This window comes from Mauremys reevesii, linkage group 13 (genome assembly GCF_016161935.1).
Source record: "Mauremys reevesii isolate NIE-2019 linkage group 13, ASM1616193v1, whole genome shotgun sequence".
Taxonomy (NCBI): Eukaryota; Metazoa; Chordata; order Testudines; family Geoemydidae; genus Mauremys; species Mauremys reevesii.
The window spans coordinates 19,815,238-19,830,869 of NC_052635.1; the positions used below are offsets into that span (position 1 = coordinate 19,815,238).

The following is a 15,632-nucleotide window of genomic DNA, read 5'->3' on the forward strand; positions in this document are numbered from 1 at the left end:
TCTTCCCTATGGACCCAGCAGGATTCGGTATGTGGGAGCCCACACCCACCCTAACCTGTCCATATGCGTGGAAGGAGCACTGTGAATGTCCACACTTCCATTCAGAAAGTGTCCAAGTATGTCTCCACGACCACAGATCAGATGGTACTCCTGATGCGTCTGTAAGGGCAGTGGGCCAAGTCTGGTGCTCAAGATCACTCAGAATGGCCATCAGCTGGTCATTCAGGAAATCCTGAATTTCTAAACATACTAGATCCCACTGCAATGCCTTCCCAGCCTCAGTGATATTCAATACCATCTCTGTCAGTAACTTCTGGGTCATAGAACTAAGGGTGGAAATGACATGTAACTCACCAACTCCAGCCTGTACTTAAGATAGCTGAGCTTCAAAAATAAGGCTAGTAGCCTTTTCTAGTTGGCCCAATTTCTTATCATGTTCTTGGCTTTTAAGATATTGGCCCTAGCCCACAGGGATCGGCTTAATTTCCTTTTGTCCAGAGGAAATAACCCAGGCCCTCTGTTGTGCTAATCTAATGGCAGCCCCTTGTGAGCAATCTGGGAATGTAGAAGTGATCTAAAAACTGGATAAGGGCAATGTCATTTAAAGTCCAATTAGGGAGGGCAATACATACTGAAGGATTTATCCAGAACACAGGGCGCAGCCTGTAGAATAAACCCCAAAATCCAATCAATACCACATTCCCAAGCCTGGGTCCCACAAATTTTTTTTCCTGCCAGTGTATAATTCTTTGTTTCTTCACCAGGGTCAGTTCTCAATGTCCTTTTAGTCAGGAATTCCTGGACTTTGGCAATGTCAGTGGAGTGAGTGTTTCTTCTTCTTTCCTGAAGCAGTCGTGGTTCAGCATCCTACAGGGGAGATTACCAGGACACCCTGTAATGGTTTTGCTTTTTCTAGAAAAGTTTAAAGGCACAGTAGATTTGTCAGTGGACAAGGGAGAGGTTACAAGCACGTCACCTTGTCCTTTTTCCCTGCTGTCCAGAAGCACAGTAGAACTAGAAGGAGAAATAGGCTAATCACCAGTAGGAGAATTCTCCTGATGTGGAGGGGTCTTTTTGCAGTGAGAATCCTGGATCCAGGCAGTCAGTCTTTGGCACTTCACAGCGGTGTTGGTAGTCAACAGGACTTGGAAAGGGCCTTTCCAGCGTGGAGCCAAGGCAGTCTTTCGTTGATGGATCTTTATGTAGACCCAGTCTCCTGGTTCCAACGAGTGGCAAGGTTGCACAGGATCCTTCGGTAGTGCTTCCTTCACCTGTGTATAAAAAGACTTAACACATTCCATTAGTGCCTGATAATACTTAAGCATTATGTTATCCATCAAATGAATGTCCTTCTGAGCTAGGGTTAGTGGGGGTGCAGCTGGTAGTCGCATTGGGCGTCCTGTCAAAATTTCATGAGGGCTGAGTCCAGTCTTTCGATTGGGAATGGCTCTCATACTCATCAGTGCCAAAGGAAGGGCATCTGGCCACTTTAAGTTTGTCTCAGCACAAATCTTGGCCAGTTTTTTTTTAAATCCCGTTCTGGCGTTCCACTGTCCCAGCAGATGGGGGGTGAGGGCAGTGAAGGTTGTGTTGGATCTGCAAAGCTGCACATAACTCCTTTACCATCTGTCCAGTAAAATCAGTTCCACGATCACTGTTGATACTCACAGGGATGCCAAAACATGGTACAAAATCTTTAAGCAAAATTTCACAACAGTCCTGGCATCTGCTTTCCTGCAGGGAAAAGCTTCAACCCAATTGGTAAATACATCAACTAAAACTAATACATATACATAACCACAACATTTAGACATTTGAATAAAATCAATCTGAATATTTACAAAAGATCCCCAAGGGGGAGGGTGGGCTGCCCGGTGCACACCAATCTCGTTTAACTGCAGCAACCATCCCCCCCCCCCTTCCTTGGTAGTCAGCCAAGTCTTAGCTGTTAGTGGTGTCCTTGACTGGGGCCAGCACCTTATCCCTAGACTGAGCATGTTAGCTATTCTTTTTTTTTTCTTCTCTTCTTGGCTTTTTTTTTTAAACCTACAAAGGAAACTTTTACTCTTTACTTATACACCTTCTTCCATACCATGAACACATAAACATTGCTGTTATACAGTACATTAGTCTTATTATTCAATGTATGCCACATATACCCTTTCACTAAAATAACCTTATTACAGAACTTTGGAACAACAAACCAGGATAAGCACACCCACTTTGAGAAGTTCACTTAATATAACCTCTAGTCCAATAGCTTTCCACCATCCCCAGCCCTCTGGCTAAAAGTCTGAGGTAGCCAGAAGGATCCCATGTACAATATGGGGAGTGGGTTAACTTTTCATGTCCTTCCTTTTAAAGACTGTTGGTATGCAAATTTTAATAACAATTTTCAATTAAAAGATTTGGCCAATGAAGTTTCTTTCTCTTACTTAAGAAAATGTATAAGACTTTAGTATATCACTTTTTTTTTTCTGATGTATCCAAACACTTTATATTCTAAGTTGAACAGAACCAGTATCTGCATTTCAATCCAACCCTTCCGCTTGATTTTAAATCAGACCATCCCATAAAAATATTAAACACATCAATTCTGGCCACAAGACAAACACCACAAGACAGAACATAGAACACAAAACATAATTTTTACTGTCAGTAAATGCATGGTATGTTGAATGCTGTTCAGCTGGCATTAGTTTTCTTTGATTATCTGAAAGACAAAAACAGAGGTCTACCCCTTCTGGGCAGTCAATTACTTAAAATATACAAATACTCTTGTTGATTTTAGGCAAAACAGGGGAATTACCCCATATTTTCTTGTATGTGTTTTATAGGAAGCCCAGGTTTCAGTGGCTTTTACCTTATCAGTTAGATAATTTGCATTAACACAGATGCTTTCTGGCTTGCTTTTTACTTTTAACTTCTGCTTTTAAACACTGAAAGAAAACATCACCACTTACAGTGCCCTTAGAGCCTAATACAATTTTAATTACATAGCACTGTATACATTCCTTAACTGATTTAACAAAATTGTTCATAGCCAAATGATTGCAATCTAATAATTTCTTTGCCTGAATTTATTTACAAACATTTCAAAGACACCAAAAACTTCTCTTTAGCATTTTTACAAAGTTCAACTGCTGTTCCCTCCAGCAACTACAGAGTTAACATTTCACTTTCCTTTAAATCACTTGCTCTTCCCTTAAATTACTTGCTTTGTCTTCCAACAGCCACTTACCAATTCAAATCACCATTCCAAATATCCTCCTGAGTATTTGAAATTCCCATGCTTATACTCACTTACTCCTTCTTTCCACTACACCCTCAAAAGTTTCCAACCTGTTCTCCAATCTCTCTGTCTGTTGCCTGCCCGCCTGGGCTCGATCCTGCTTTTCTTGCTGAACCGTCCCTTTCATGGACACCAACTTGTTCCACTACCAGTTTAGCTAGGAGGGTGGGCTTCTCAACTAGCCCCCACCCTTCTGGTCTTTTCCCTAAAACATTTCTACTCACAAGACTTCCCGAGTCCTCCCTTGTGAGGCTTGCCACCTGGACAAAAATACATGGCCATTGGGTAAAGGCCATTTACTTAACACATAATCCAAACCCCTTTAGGGGGTCTACCCAGAGACCCACCCATTTGTCTGCTGACACTTAAACAGAAAAGAAAATTACACAGAGAGCAGAGAAAATTACAGTCTAAGCCAGATTTTTCCTACTTCTATTACATTGTCCGTTACAGGGGGCGGGACAGAAGGATCTCAATACAACCTCAGAGCTTCATCGCACACATGGCTTCCACTCTGAGGAATTACGAACGAGAAGCTCAGTTCTGCCCACACACCTAACGCCCAAATTAACAGAGCAGAAAAACAACAGTAACTGGTTAAACAGAACAGAACCAGAACTAGATAGTGCACCAAAACCAGATAGTGTTTCCTTATTCTATTAGGGCTCACCTTTAATCATGCAATTCTTAACATATAACACCAACAGTACCAAACAAAGCAAACATGAAATAACAAGGGTAAAACAGATAGATGGTGTAAATTCTACAGGGCTCCCCCATTCTTAATTGCTCACCAAACTGTGACAAATTTCTGTTACCAATTTATCCCTCATGTCAGGTGATCAGACTGACACTGCAGGATGGTGGGGGAGGAAAGAGAAAACACACCATATAATCAAATTTTAAAGCTTCATTAAAAATAATAAAACAACAATGGAGAGTGTTGGGAACGCTCCCACATCACTCAGGAAAAATATGAATGCTCCAAGCCTTAAGCCACTTTAATACTCACACATGTCTCACTGGAAAGTTAAGCTTTGCAAATGTAATTTCAATTCTGTAACTTGTATTGCCTCTGGTTTGCCTGTCTCTATTTTCCACAACCAGCTGGGGCTGAAAGCAGTTTTTCTTTGCACTTAGCATAGTCTGCGCTGGTTCTTGACCTTGAACACAAAGCAACTTTTCCCTTCATCTCTGGGACAAGCTGAATTTCAAATTAACCCGTTCCTAGACAAATTGTTCACACTGTGTCAGAGGCTTTTCTTTGGTGATTAAAAGCTCCTCTGAGATATATGATCTTATCTAGATTGAAGGTACCTTCTAATGGGCACTGTTTAGATGGATTTTCACGCATGTGAAGATTCCAATTCTCTAAATACCTGCAGGTTTTAGGACCATAATGTACGTACATGTAATATGCTGGGGTACCCTTAGGGAATGTTTAGACTGTCCCTTACCCATTTTCCACTTACACACACAGAGAGGGTGCCCTGTCCGCGCTAGCGGCTCATAAACTAAGGATCTCTCCCTACAGGGCACTCACACAGGAGAGACTAACGGGGATGACCATGACTCTCCTACACCTCCCTTTAGCAAAGAGCGTCGGCTAGTCTCTGGGAGACGGCGCCGCTTACTCTGATTGCATCCAGTGAGATGATCAGACTGTCAGTAGCCCACACGGAAAGGAATAGGGGAGGGAAGATGGGTTCACACACTCCTAGACCCAGGTAGCTTCCTCGCTGGACGATGCCAGGCCGAGGCAGCCCACCATGGGTCGGATCTCCTAAAGATCCAATAGTTACCGGGCTTGCGTTAGAGTAGTCCTGATCATGAGCATTCGCTTCACAGGGTACTCTGGGCATCTTCCGGTAACAATTACTCACACTGGTATACACACACACACACACACACACACCAAGGCCATTATTTCCTATTACCACGATGCATCTTATCTTGCTGCACAGTCAATAAGTTCAGATGGCATGAGCCCAACAGAGACAGACGTCCCCGTGTACAGTCCTCCTCCCAGTGCAGCTCTGGGGCATATGATGGGGGATTTTTTTTACAAGAGCTCTCCATACAAACAGCTTCAGAAGCTACCCATTCGCTGACAAAACGGAAGTAATTGAAGGATCATGTTGTAATTAAGTGATCCTTCTGGTGGCCACCTTTCCTGGTCCTCTAGCTGATACTGAGGCCAGTCTACTGTACAAAATCTTTTCAGTTTACTTTTAGTCAATGGATCTGATTCAAACACTTTCCAATTCGTCAGAATGCATTCTAAGGGTGTACACCATGCCCTACCTATACTCTGTCCCTGCCCCATACCACGGGCTTGCCCTTGACCCACTATAGGACGTTCTGTCGTCTAGTGGGAATTACAACGGCTGGGCGTCCCCAGCCTCAGGCAAAAGTCCACACCACTGGACTGTTCCTACCTTATCCACGAGACCGGTTCCTCACCGTCGCCCGCAGCTGCTTCTCCACTATCTGAGTGCGTTGCACCGTTGTGTCCTCCAAGGTCAGCCTGACGTGTCTCTGCCGAGGCCCCCGGTAAAGGCACCAGTGTGTGCTGGGCATCGGCTGTGACCATCGTCCACCGGCCATTGGAGGAGTCTGGGCAAGGCACAATTTTGCCTCGAGCCCACCCAGGGATGCCAAAACTGTTGCCGGCTCAAAGGGCCCGAGGCGGAGCAACAGCAGGGTTCGTTGCCCGGTGTGCGTCGCACTAATTAACACACCAGGGTGGAGAAGCAAACCAAGTTTATTTGAGCTCAAAAAAGGTGCCAGGGAGAAAAAGCATTCTCAAATCCTGCACACCCGCGCGCAGGCGGGGTCCCAGCATTTATACCCCCCTTGTTTGTGTAAGCCTTTTGTTTAGTTTTCCCCCTCACCCCTCCCTTCCCAACAGCAGTTACTTTAAACATTACATTTCAGCGTGTTAAAAAAGTTCCCATTCGCATATTTATCTATGGCCTTCACAGCACAAACGCATGCAGATTTTCCTCCCCTTCTCTCCCTCCTCCCCGCCGCTTTTTGCTGTTTCAAACTGTCCTGCAGCTGCAAGCTGAGACAGCTGACAGTTACACATTTTGCGCGCTGTCTGTTAGCATCTTAGGCTGGTTAAAGTTCACAGCATGGAAGACCTTTGGTTCACTCAGGCCTTCAGTCACAACTTTGGTTTATTTAGGCCCAATGACACCAACAGATTCTTTCCCGCTCTCGTTAGGATCCTCTTCAGCCTCAGGTCCACATCCCGTATCTTAGCACCTGGCAGACAGCACACCCTTCTGTTCTCTGGATCAGCTCTGGTTACAAGCCTGTCTAGTCTTCTCAGTAAGGAGTCCCCAATCATGTAGACCTGCCTTTTCCTTGTGTGGGTGCGATTCTCTGGTCTATCCCCTGTTCCCTCTGGCTGCAAGTCCTCTCGATTCCTATTCACCCTTGCAATCCTCCGCAACCCATCCTGTATCCTCCTGGGGGCTCATATTTGGTGGTGTTATCACAATTGACTCTTCCCCTCTTCCTATAGGACTAGTTGCTCTTCTCTTCTTCCTTGCCCTTTCACCTTCAGCGACCACCTGCTGTTCCCCTTCTTCATTTTCCAACTCCGCAAACCTCTTCCTGAGTTCTATTTCTCCTTCACTAGCCGGTCTTTTCCTCTGCCTGGTTCTATTAGTCATATGCTTCCAACATCCACTTTCCTCACCCAGCTGTCTCCCCTCAGAGTTCTTTGGTCCTGCTTCCATCTGCAAGTCTGAGCTTTTCCAGACTCCTCATATCTTTGCTTTATCATCCACTCGAACCCTCTTCTAAACTCAACCAGAATTTCCACCTGCATCTCCAATCCTCGGATCTTTTCTTCCATCAGCTCTATCAGGCAGCACTTCATGCAGATGAAACTTTTATCAGGTACCCCCTCCAGGATCATGTACATGCCGCAGCTTCCACATCCAGTCATTTCCATTGTGTCTTCCACTGCTTGGGTCACTACCACTCCTGCCTCTGTATCTGTCATAGGCTTCCCACCTAAATCCTGTAAATCTGGGAAACACAAACCAAACCACACCACCACCCACAGCAAAACAAACCCCCAACAAGCACCAAAACACTGCTAGAACACCACACACTCCCTTCACTAACCTGGCTGTTCCTCTGCCTGCCTCTTGGTCTTCCCCACAAACTCCCACTCAAACTCCCCTGTTTAGAGCTCTGTTTACAGGCTCCTGTGTCACTGCAGCTGTCTATGCTACTGCCTGACTGGCTGGCCACCTTTATAGGACCCCTAGTCAGAGAATCCCCACCCCCTAATCAGGGCTCAGCTTCTCTTCCAGCACACTGCCCCTACCAGCCTCCACAAATACAAATACAACTACAACTACACTAGCTACAAAATACCTTCTCCTCCAACAGAAGTCCCACTCAAACTCTGTTTACCGCTCTGTTTGCTGCTCTTTCATAAATCACATTTGTCTGAGGTATAAAGTATGCACTGAACATAGCCATAACTCTTTCCTAGTCATCTTTGTGACTGTCTTCAGTAAAGTCAATGGATTTAAAGATATGCTCTGCGTGCTTCCACATAGCATAAATTAAAGAAGATATCTGAATATCTCCAGTTTCCTGGTGGAATTTTGTAGCAATGCAAAACACAGCTTCCAGTCTGTTCATTCTGAAGGTCTATCAAAGCTGACGTTCTCTGGGGCATTGAAGGTAGAATGTTGATGAGATCCTGCAACCTTTTGTTGCTTTGTGCCTTCTGTTTGCAACTCTTGCTGTTGTTTTTACTTCTGCTTCTGCTCTCCTCTGGCATCAATTAGGCTACCTTTACTTCTGACACCATGTCATAACTGCTTGTACACTGGAGCAGGTCAGTTTGTACCCGATATGGACTGGCTACCCACCTTCCATTGTAGAAGAAGTTACTATAGATGTGTTCACTATAAATCCTTTAATGCCTGCCAGGTATAGCTGTTGTATGTTCATATAAGGTATGTTACATATGGCGTTACCTAGTGGTTGAACATTATAATACAGTTTAGTGTTCTATTACACTTGGGGTCCTTCTCACTCTTTTAAGCAAAACCCAACTCTCCATCAAAAACAGTTTTTTCCAGAAACTTTTCAACCAGCCCAGGCTGCTAGATCCTGTCTCCTGACCCCTGGTCTTCTGCAGCAGCCTTCCTGCTCCCTGCAGTTCTTAATTCTCTCAGCTGGCTCTCCAGACAGCTCTTCCCTCTAGCTGGTGTCTCTATCAGCTCCATCCCCTGATGGACTCAAGCAGCTCTTCTTATTCAGAGGCTTTCATTATCACCTGAGGCCTGGTTCCCAGAATGCACAGATAATACAAGCCACCTCCTAGTACTTCCCCCTCGGGGGGGGGGGGGAGTTCAGGATTGCTCCCACAGTCTGTTCTCCAGAGCTTTGTCCAGTCTAGTTTGAAACATCCTCAGCCATGGGGCACTCCCTTCCCTCCCACAGATCAGAAATCCTGCTCTGTAAAGAAGGTTCCCCAGATGTTTGCAGGCTACATGTTGCACCCAGAGCTCAGTATGGGACAGTAGGAAAGCGGAGAAATGAATCACTGAGCAGAGGGGCAGTCACTAGCAGGGGACATGAAGGGATAGGGAGAAAAGGAAGAAGGGGCACCATCAAGGGAAGGGACATGCTCCCTGAGGTCCATTACTTTTCCTCTCACTGAATCTATGTGTTGCCTGATGGGACACTCAGACTGGGCACTTGACAATCATTTACTCCTGGGGGAATTCTGCACCACTGTGTAATGCAGAATTTGTGCAGAATTAATGTTCTATGCAGAATTTCTTTTTCCCCTGCAGAATTGGTGCTGCAGAGCTTCTGGCTGCCACTAGGGGCTACTGGACCTGGCAGAGCCCAGCTCCCCAGCTCACAAAAGAAGACACTGGAGGGGACAAGGATGGAGCTGGAGGGTTTCCAGCAACTGCAGTTCCTGGCATGCCCTGAAGGAAGGAGGCAGCATGCAGGAAACTCCATAGAAGCCTGGGACCCAGCATCAGGATGTTTCTCCCTCTGGATTCCTGTGCTCTGGAGGGAGGGAATGCAAGTGTTGGGGCTGGAGGGCATGGCTGGGCTCTGGGGGTAGGGGATGTGGATGTCTGGGCTGGGGGGCACCCCACAGCTGGGATCTGTGGTGTGGGTGTCGGTGTCTGGGCCTGAAGCTGGGCTCTGTGGGGGAGGGGCAGAGAAACAGGAACTGGGTTGTTGTAGGGGTTTCTTTAACTCTCTACTCCTGGGGTTTTTGTTGTCTGTATTATTATAGAAATAGTTGCTGACAGGTATTATTAAATACATTACCAAAACTGGTGTTATTTTGAGTTTTTTATATATATAGTGTTATTTTGGCAAATAAAATATGCAGAATTCTGCATAATGTTAAAAGATTGTGTGCAGAATTTTTAATTTTTTGGCAGATAATTTTTAATTTTTCAGTGCAGAATTCCCCGAGGAGTAACAGTCACCATCAGTGACAGTTTTCGATGGTTTTACTGTGAGTTGCATTTGGATGACTACATTTTCTGACTCTTGGCAACCCAGCAACTCTCTTCAGCGTGAGGCTGAAAAATTCTGAGTGTCTCTCTGGATGTGCTGGGTGCCCACAGCTCTTACAGAGGTCAATGGGATGGGATGGAGGGCTCTCAGCTCTTTGCAGCTCTTATATCAGCTCTAGAGCTTGATATAGTATCACCAGTCTGCCCTGGAGCACACAGGCTAACTGGGCCACACGTGTCTTCAGGTAAGATCATTTCTGGATCTCAGAGTATGTGGGAATAGTGCAGTTCGGATCCTATTTGAAGCCAACAGAGTCTTTGATATTGACTTTAATGGGAGCAGATGTAGGTAAGAACTTTGGGGCAAACCAAATTTATAGATTCTTAGAGGCCACCAGTGCTGCCTGTGTGCAATGATCAGGCAGAAATCATCTGTGTTTTCTGCAGATGGGACGCACACTGTGCTAGCCCCGTTCTGTTATGCTATCAATAACACAGTGAAATATCATCACACAAAACCTGCCTTTCCAAATCTACTTTGTGTTGGGCATGATGATCACTTTTATTGTGAGAAGTCTAACCTAGTAGCACAGTCCTGTTTAAGACTGAACTGGCAGATGACTTTCCACTACAAAGCCATCTTTTCAGGATTTATAACACAAAGATTGTTAACCAGTTTCAGGTGCATTTTTTTTAGCTCAGAGAACTAAAAAGTGATTAGTCTTTACCTGAATTGCTGTTGGTATTTTGATAATAAAAATACAAGTTACTTTTCAGAGCATTCTTCATGCAAAGAATTAGGAGTTAATGCTGAGACAGAGTACAGAAAAGGGTGAGGGAAGGCAGGACATAGGGAAATGCAGAGAGATCAGGAACACTTGGCAGAGGGAGGGAGAGGGGTTGCAGAGATAGAGGAGGAAAGGAGTTTGGGGAGAAGCACTTTGCACATTTGGATCTAGCAGATCTCATCTAGTCAGAGCGGGGAAAGTGATGCCTAGAATAGGGATGGGGTAAAGATTCCAGTGGATGTAGTAGAGACAGATCAGCTCTATGTAGAGTGGAATAGCAGGAGCCAACAAAGGGGGAAGGAGGCAAGGAGAGTTTTAGGGTTGTTTTATAGATTCAAATGCACCAGAAGTTTTCAAAGTGAGATTTGAGGAGAGAAATCATCTGTCTGGCTTGCAGGAAGGGTGGGGGATCCCAACTGCTCAGCAAGAGGTCTAGGGGGGAGTGAGTGTGCAGGGGGAGTGGATAGCCAGAGGAGCGGGATGCTAGAATACATAAAGCTCTCAGGAGGTCCAGCAGAGTGCAGCCTGGCAATGGGGGTTTTGAGAACCAATAGGTCACATTGGAATTGATTTGGAGATGGGCAAGGAAGTGAGAAGGGATGGGAGTGATCCCAGATTGGAGCCCTATTCCCCTCCCTCTGGATACAACTAGCTCCTATTGATGCCCAAGGAATTACTCGCATCCTGTGGGAGGAGATTAGGTCCCCTGCTTTCTATGGGATAGGCTCATGTTTAATAAGACTTTAATAGATTCCTAGCTTGTAAGGTCAGCAAGGACCATTATGACCATCAAGTATGACCCACATTGCACAGGCCAGAGAATAACACCTAGTGATCCCTGAATGAGTTTATAATTTGTGTTTGAACTACAGCAGATCTCTTAGAAAGACATCCAGTCTTGCTGTAAAGACTCCACCACATCCCTTGGCAATCTGTTCCAATGGTTTAACATTTCCAGTGACTGGTTCTTATGTCTTTGTCGGCTAGATTGATGAGCTCTGTTTCCAGAAATATTTTTCTTTCCGTAGGTACTAAAAGACTATAATCAAGTCACCTCTAATCCTTCTCTTTGATAAACGGAAGAGATTGAGCTCCTTAAATCACTCATTGTATGGCAGGTTTTCCAGATCTTAAGTAATTCTGGTGACTCTTCTTTAAAGCATCTTCAAATTTTCAGCATCCTCTCTAAAGTGGGGATACCAGAACTGGACACAGTAATAATCTAGCAGTGGTCTCATCAATGGTATATACAGAGATAATACTACCTCCCTAGTTCTAGTCGACATTCCTACATCAAAGGATCCAGTGGGAATTTGTGAAGATTAAGGCGCTACTCAGCATGAGTATCTGAATCTTGCTCTAAAGCAAGAGACTGCCTCGGGTATATAATTAAGAAAGGTGACTACAACTTCTCACTATGCTGTTCTAAGGACAGAGTAACTCGAAGCCAGGTGCCTCCAATGGAGCTATTCCAAAGATCAGCTCTTCAAAGGTTATCTATCTTAGCTCCCAGACAATGCGGGATCATTCCCTAAATTCTATTTTCTGGTGCTTTCCCAGCCTCATTTTGAATATCTGAGCCACTATTTTAATAATCTGTGGTAAGATTTTTAAAATATACATATTTACAAGATATCTATTGAGCAAATAAATAGTTAATATGAACGTCAGTAATAAGTGAAACAAGTGACTGGATTCCCAATGTTTGGCAATCCCAGAGCATGGGAATAGCTGGGGAAAATCAAGGCTGATAAGAGAAACTGGAACAGCACTTGTCTAATCATGCTGAAAAGAAGCAGCAAGTTGTATAGTATGATTTACCAAGGAGAGAATATCAGATTCTGCAGCACATAGAGGGAGTCAGTGAGATTTAGACATTAGGGCCAGTTGTGACACACTGGTATGAAGAGTGGCTTGTGGCAGCGCTGGACAAGGTACAGTCACATCTGTAATGTAATGATATGGGAGCTTCTCTGACACAAAGGAAAGCCAAGTGGGTGCTAGAACAGGGTGTTAAACACATCTATTGGCCTGGCTCTCAGTGGTGCTGAGCTTTCTTTGACTGAATCTGAAAATCAGGATGGTTTTTCCCTAGGGGGAAAAAAAAGATTGAAATTGATGAGTTCTGGGCACTTCACTGGGAGACATTAATCCCACTTGGAAAAGATGTCCCAGAGAGAGAGAAACCAGCAGAAGGTGGACAGTGTTGGGGGTGAGCTGGAGAACAGAGATTGTAGTGGCTCCCAGGAATTGCAGCGGCTCCCAGGAGGTGAGGGGCCAGAGGGACTAATGTGGTATTTAAGATCACAGAGTGGCTGAGTGAAAAACTGCTGCATCTCATGAGAACAAGGAGGTGAAAAGAAGGTGAAAAGACAGGAGGCCTGAAGACCCGTCTGCCGTCTCCAACCTGTTCTGTTGGGCCAGGTTATTGAAGACTCTGTCACACCCTGTTCCAAAGACCCCTGCAGTACATCTTTCGGATCACTGTAGGGGGTCAAGGGCAGAACCTAACCCTTATGTTTGTTGTAGTCACTTCTCTGTGGAAGGCAGGATATCACAGCACTCTGAATGGTGCTTGGGAAGATTTCACCACTCTGCAGCTGAGTACTTTGGACCATCCCTGCAACAAGTCTAACAAAGAGCAGTGCCCTAGTTGGAGTATGTTTGCAGAAAGAGATGGAGGCTCTGAGAGCCTTTGGCCCTCTATATCATGATTCTTATTTCTACCTTTTTTACAGCATTAATTAAGGTTCCAAGGAACCTAAGTGCTCTTTTAGTTATGTGCATTTGCCCCATAAATGACTGCCCCCCTATTAAATACCAGGGGTAAATAAATCAATTAGAAAGTAAAGGGCTCCGTTTACTTTTTATTAACTCTCATTGCAGCCACCAGGCGATAGATATTTTGTGGGGAGGCAGAACAGGTTAGAGGTGGTACCTAGCAGTTTAACATCCAAGAGCTGCAGCCCCAGGCAACTGGCATCCCTGCCTGTGCCCTGCTTTCTCCTCCTCTCCCGCGGCGAGCGAGGATGCACTGCAAAGCCTTGCACATTCCAGCTTTACACACTGTGTTTTTGTGCAGGAAATTTCACATCCGGGAAATGAAAGGCGAGCAAAGACGTGGAATGCAAAGGGAAGAGTTTTTTTTTTATTTTTCTGGTTGGAGCAAGTAAAACCCCCCTTGATTGGAGGATGCAATGGAAATTCGGGGTTGCCCCCTGCCTCAAGCCCCGGGAACTTGCAGCCGCCGTTGCCCTGCGCGGCAGAGCTGGAAGCCGAGAGGGGGCGAGAAGCAGCGCCGAGGGGGGCAGGGGCTGCAGAGCCGGGTGGCTCTAGGGGGAAGGGGGCTGCACGGCCTCGGCCCAGCCAATCCCAGCAGCGATCACATCAATGCAAATAGGAGCACAATGGAGCTAGCAATAAGCGCGCTGCAGCCAAGCTTGAGAGGGGCTGCGCGTGGCTGACGGGCAGGCCGGCCAATGGCAGGCGGCCGGGCCGGCCAGGGGCCAGTGGCGGCGGCGCGGGGGCGGGCCGGGCCAGGCTAGGCTGCGCGCGCGGGGCGGCTGGCTAAACTTCACCAAATAATAGCTGGCTGGGCTTTGGCTGCCGCAGGAGCCATTTTAGGTAAGTTCTGCGCCCAACTTCGGCTGCGGCGGCGGCCCGGGCTGGCCTGGGCGCGGGGCGCCGCCCGATGAATGAACTCGGCGGCCGGGGCCCGCGCGGCGACGGCGACGACGACGACGGCGGCGGGGGAGCCAGGCCGGCTCGGCCATGGCTGGGGGCTCCGTCCTTGGGCTGCGGCCCGGCCCGACGGGTCACACCTGTGGGGGCGGTGCGGGCCGGCGCGTTGTGTTGCGGGCGCTCCCCGGGGCCGGATTCCCCGCGGCCAGGGGCTGTTCCCCTCCCCCCGGCAGCGTTGCTGTGAGGGGGGCGGGACCGTCTGCCCCGGAGAAGTTGTGGCTCGCGGCCAGCGCTCCGCCCTCCCGCGGCCCCGGCCCGCTGCCCGGGACGATCCCTGGCCGGAGCTGGGTCGAGCCTGGTTGGTAGGTGCGGGGGGCAGCCCGCCCTCCTGCCGCGGAGCTTTGCGCGCTCACCTGCGCGCTGCCCGCGGGCCGCCAGGTGCGGGCATCCCTTGCTGGCCGTTGGGGGCGGGGAGGCTGCAATTCTCCGGCAGTATACGGGCCCGAAGTGTGCCCCTGCCACGGGGGCTTTGTGGCTGGCATAGTGCGATGTGAAACCAGCCTGATACCATGGCACTGGGCAGTCCCTCCAAAGTGAGCCCGTTTGTAGTGACACGGGGCACTGCGGGCCCGGATGGCATCATACAGAAAATCGGAGCCAGTGACGAACCATTGCCACTGTGAGCCAGTAACCCTCAAAGGAAGTATGCTACAGTTGGAGGTGAAGCCAGGTGGTGTCCAGAGTCAGTGCAGTCTTATGTAAAGTATCCGCTGTGGTTGTATGTATGGGTCTAGGGCAACTGATGTGATTTAGGATCTTTGTTTACCAACGAGTAGTTAAAAATCAGATATGCCAGCAGATGCTGGGTACCATGCTGCCTGAGTACGATGGTGAAGAGGGCTGCTTTGAACATATATATGGATTCAACACACTCCTATGGCAAAGCTATTTAATAGCTGTGTCCGAAGAGGATCTGCAGTGCAACATTTCTGGCTGTCTATTCTGTATTTTGGTTAGAATTATAGCAAAGTAAATTAATAATTAAGTCTTTAAACTGTAAGGCTAGCAGAGAAACCCCTTCAAAGGCCAGGATACCATCTTTAAGGGTTTCCTGCCAACTGACCTATGGCAAGCAAGGTCATCTTCCACCTTGTATTGATTAGGAGAAATAAATGAATGCTATTAAGGAGCAACCCTTCCTACAGAAGCATCTAATCTGTTCTGCCTCTCTTGCTGTATGCAAAGCAGACACAGATCTATTGTGACATTGCAGCCATATCACAATAGAATGGCATCACTGGCCCATTAGAGTCATATCTCATTCATGCTGCAGTCATCTCAGGG

General features: G+C 46.9%; 1 protein-coding gene across 8 annotated transcripts in view; it reads left to right on the forward strand.

Moving 5' to 3' along the window:
• The first annotated feature begins 14,111 nt into the window (after window positions 1–14,111).
• The window catches only part of CHD6 (chromodomain helicase DNA binding protein 6), a 213,146-nt gene continuing 211,625 nt past the window's right edge, over window positions 14,112–15,632 (forward strand). For 3 of the 8 annotated variants that reach the window (XM_039499177.1, XM_039499181.1, XM_039499184.1), the window contains exon 1: window positions 14,112–14,231. The gene's annotated coding sequence lies outside the window, so the exon portion shown is untranslated. Of the gene's footprint in view, window positions 14,232–14,633; window positions 14,651–14,989; window positions 15,009–15,632 lie in introns of those variants that run through there. The other 5 variants (XM_039499178.1, XM_039499182.1, XM_039499183.1 and 2 more) reach the window with 3 other exon arrangements.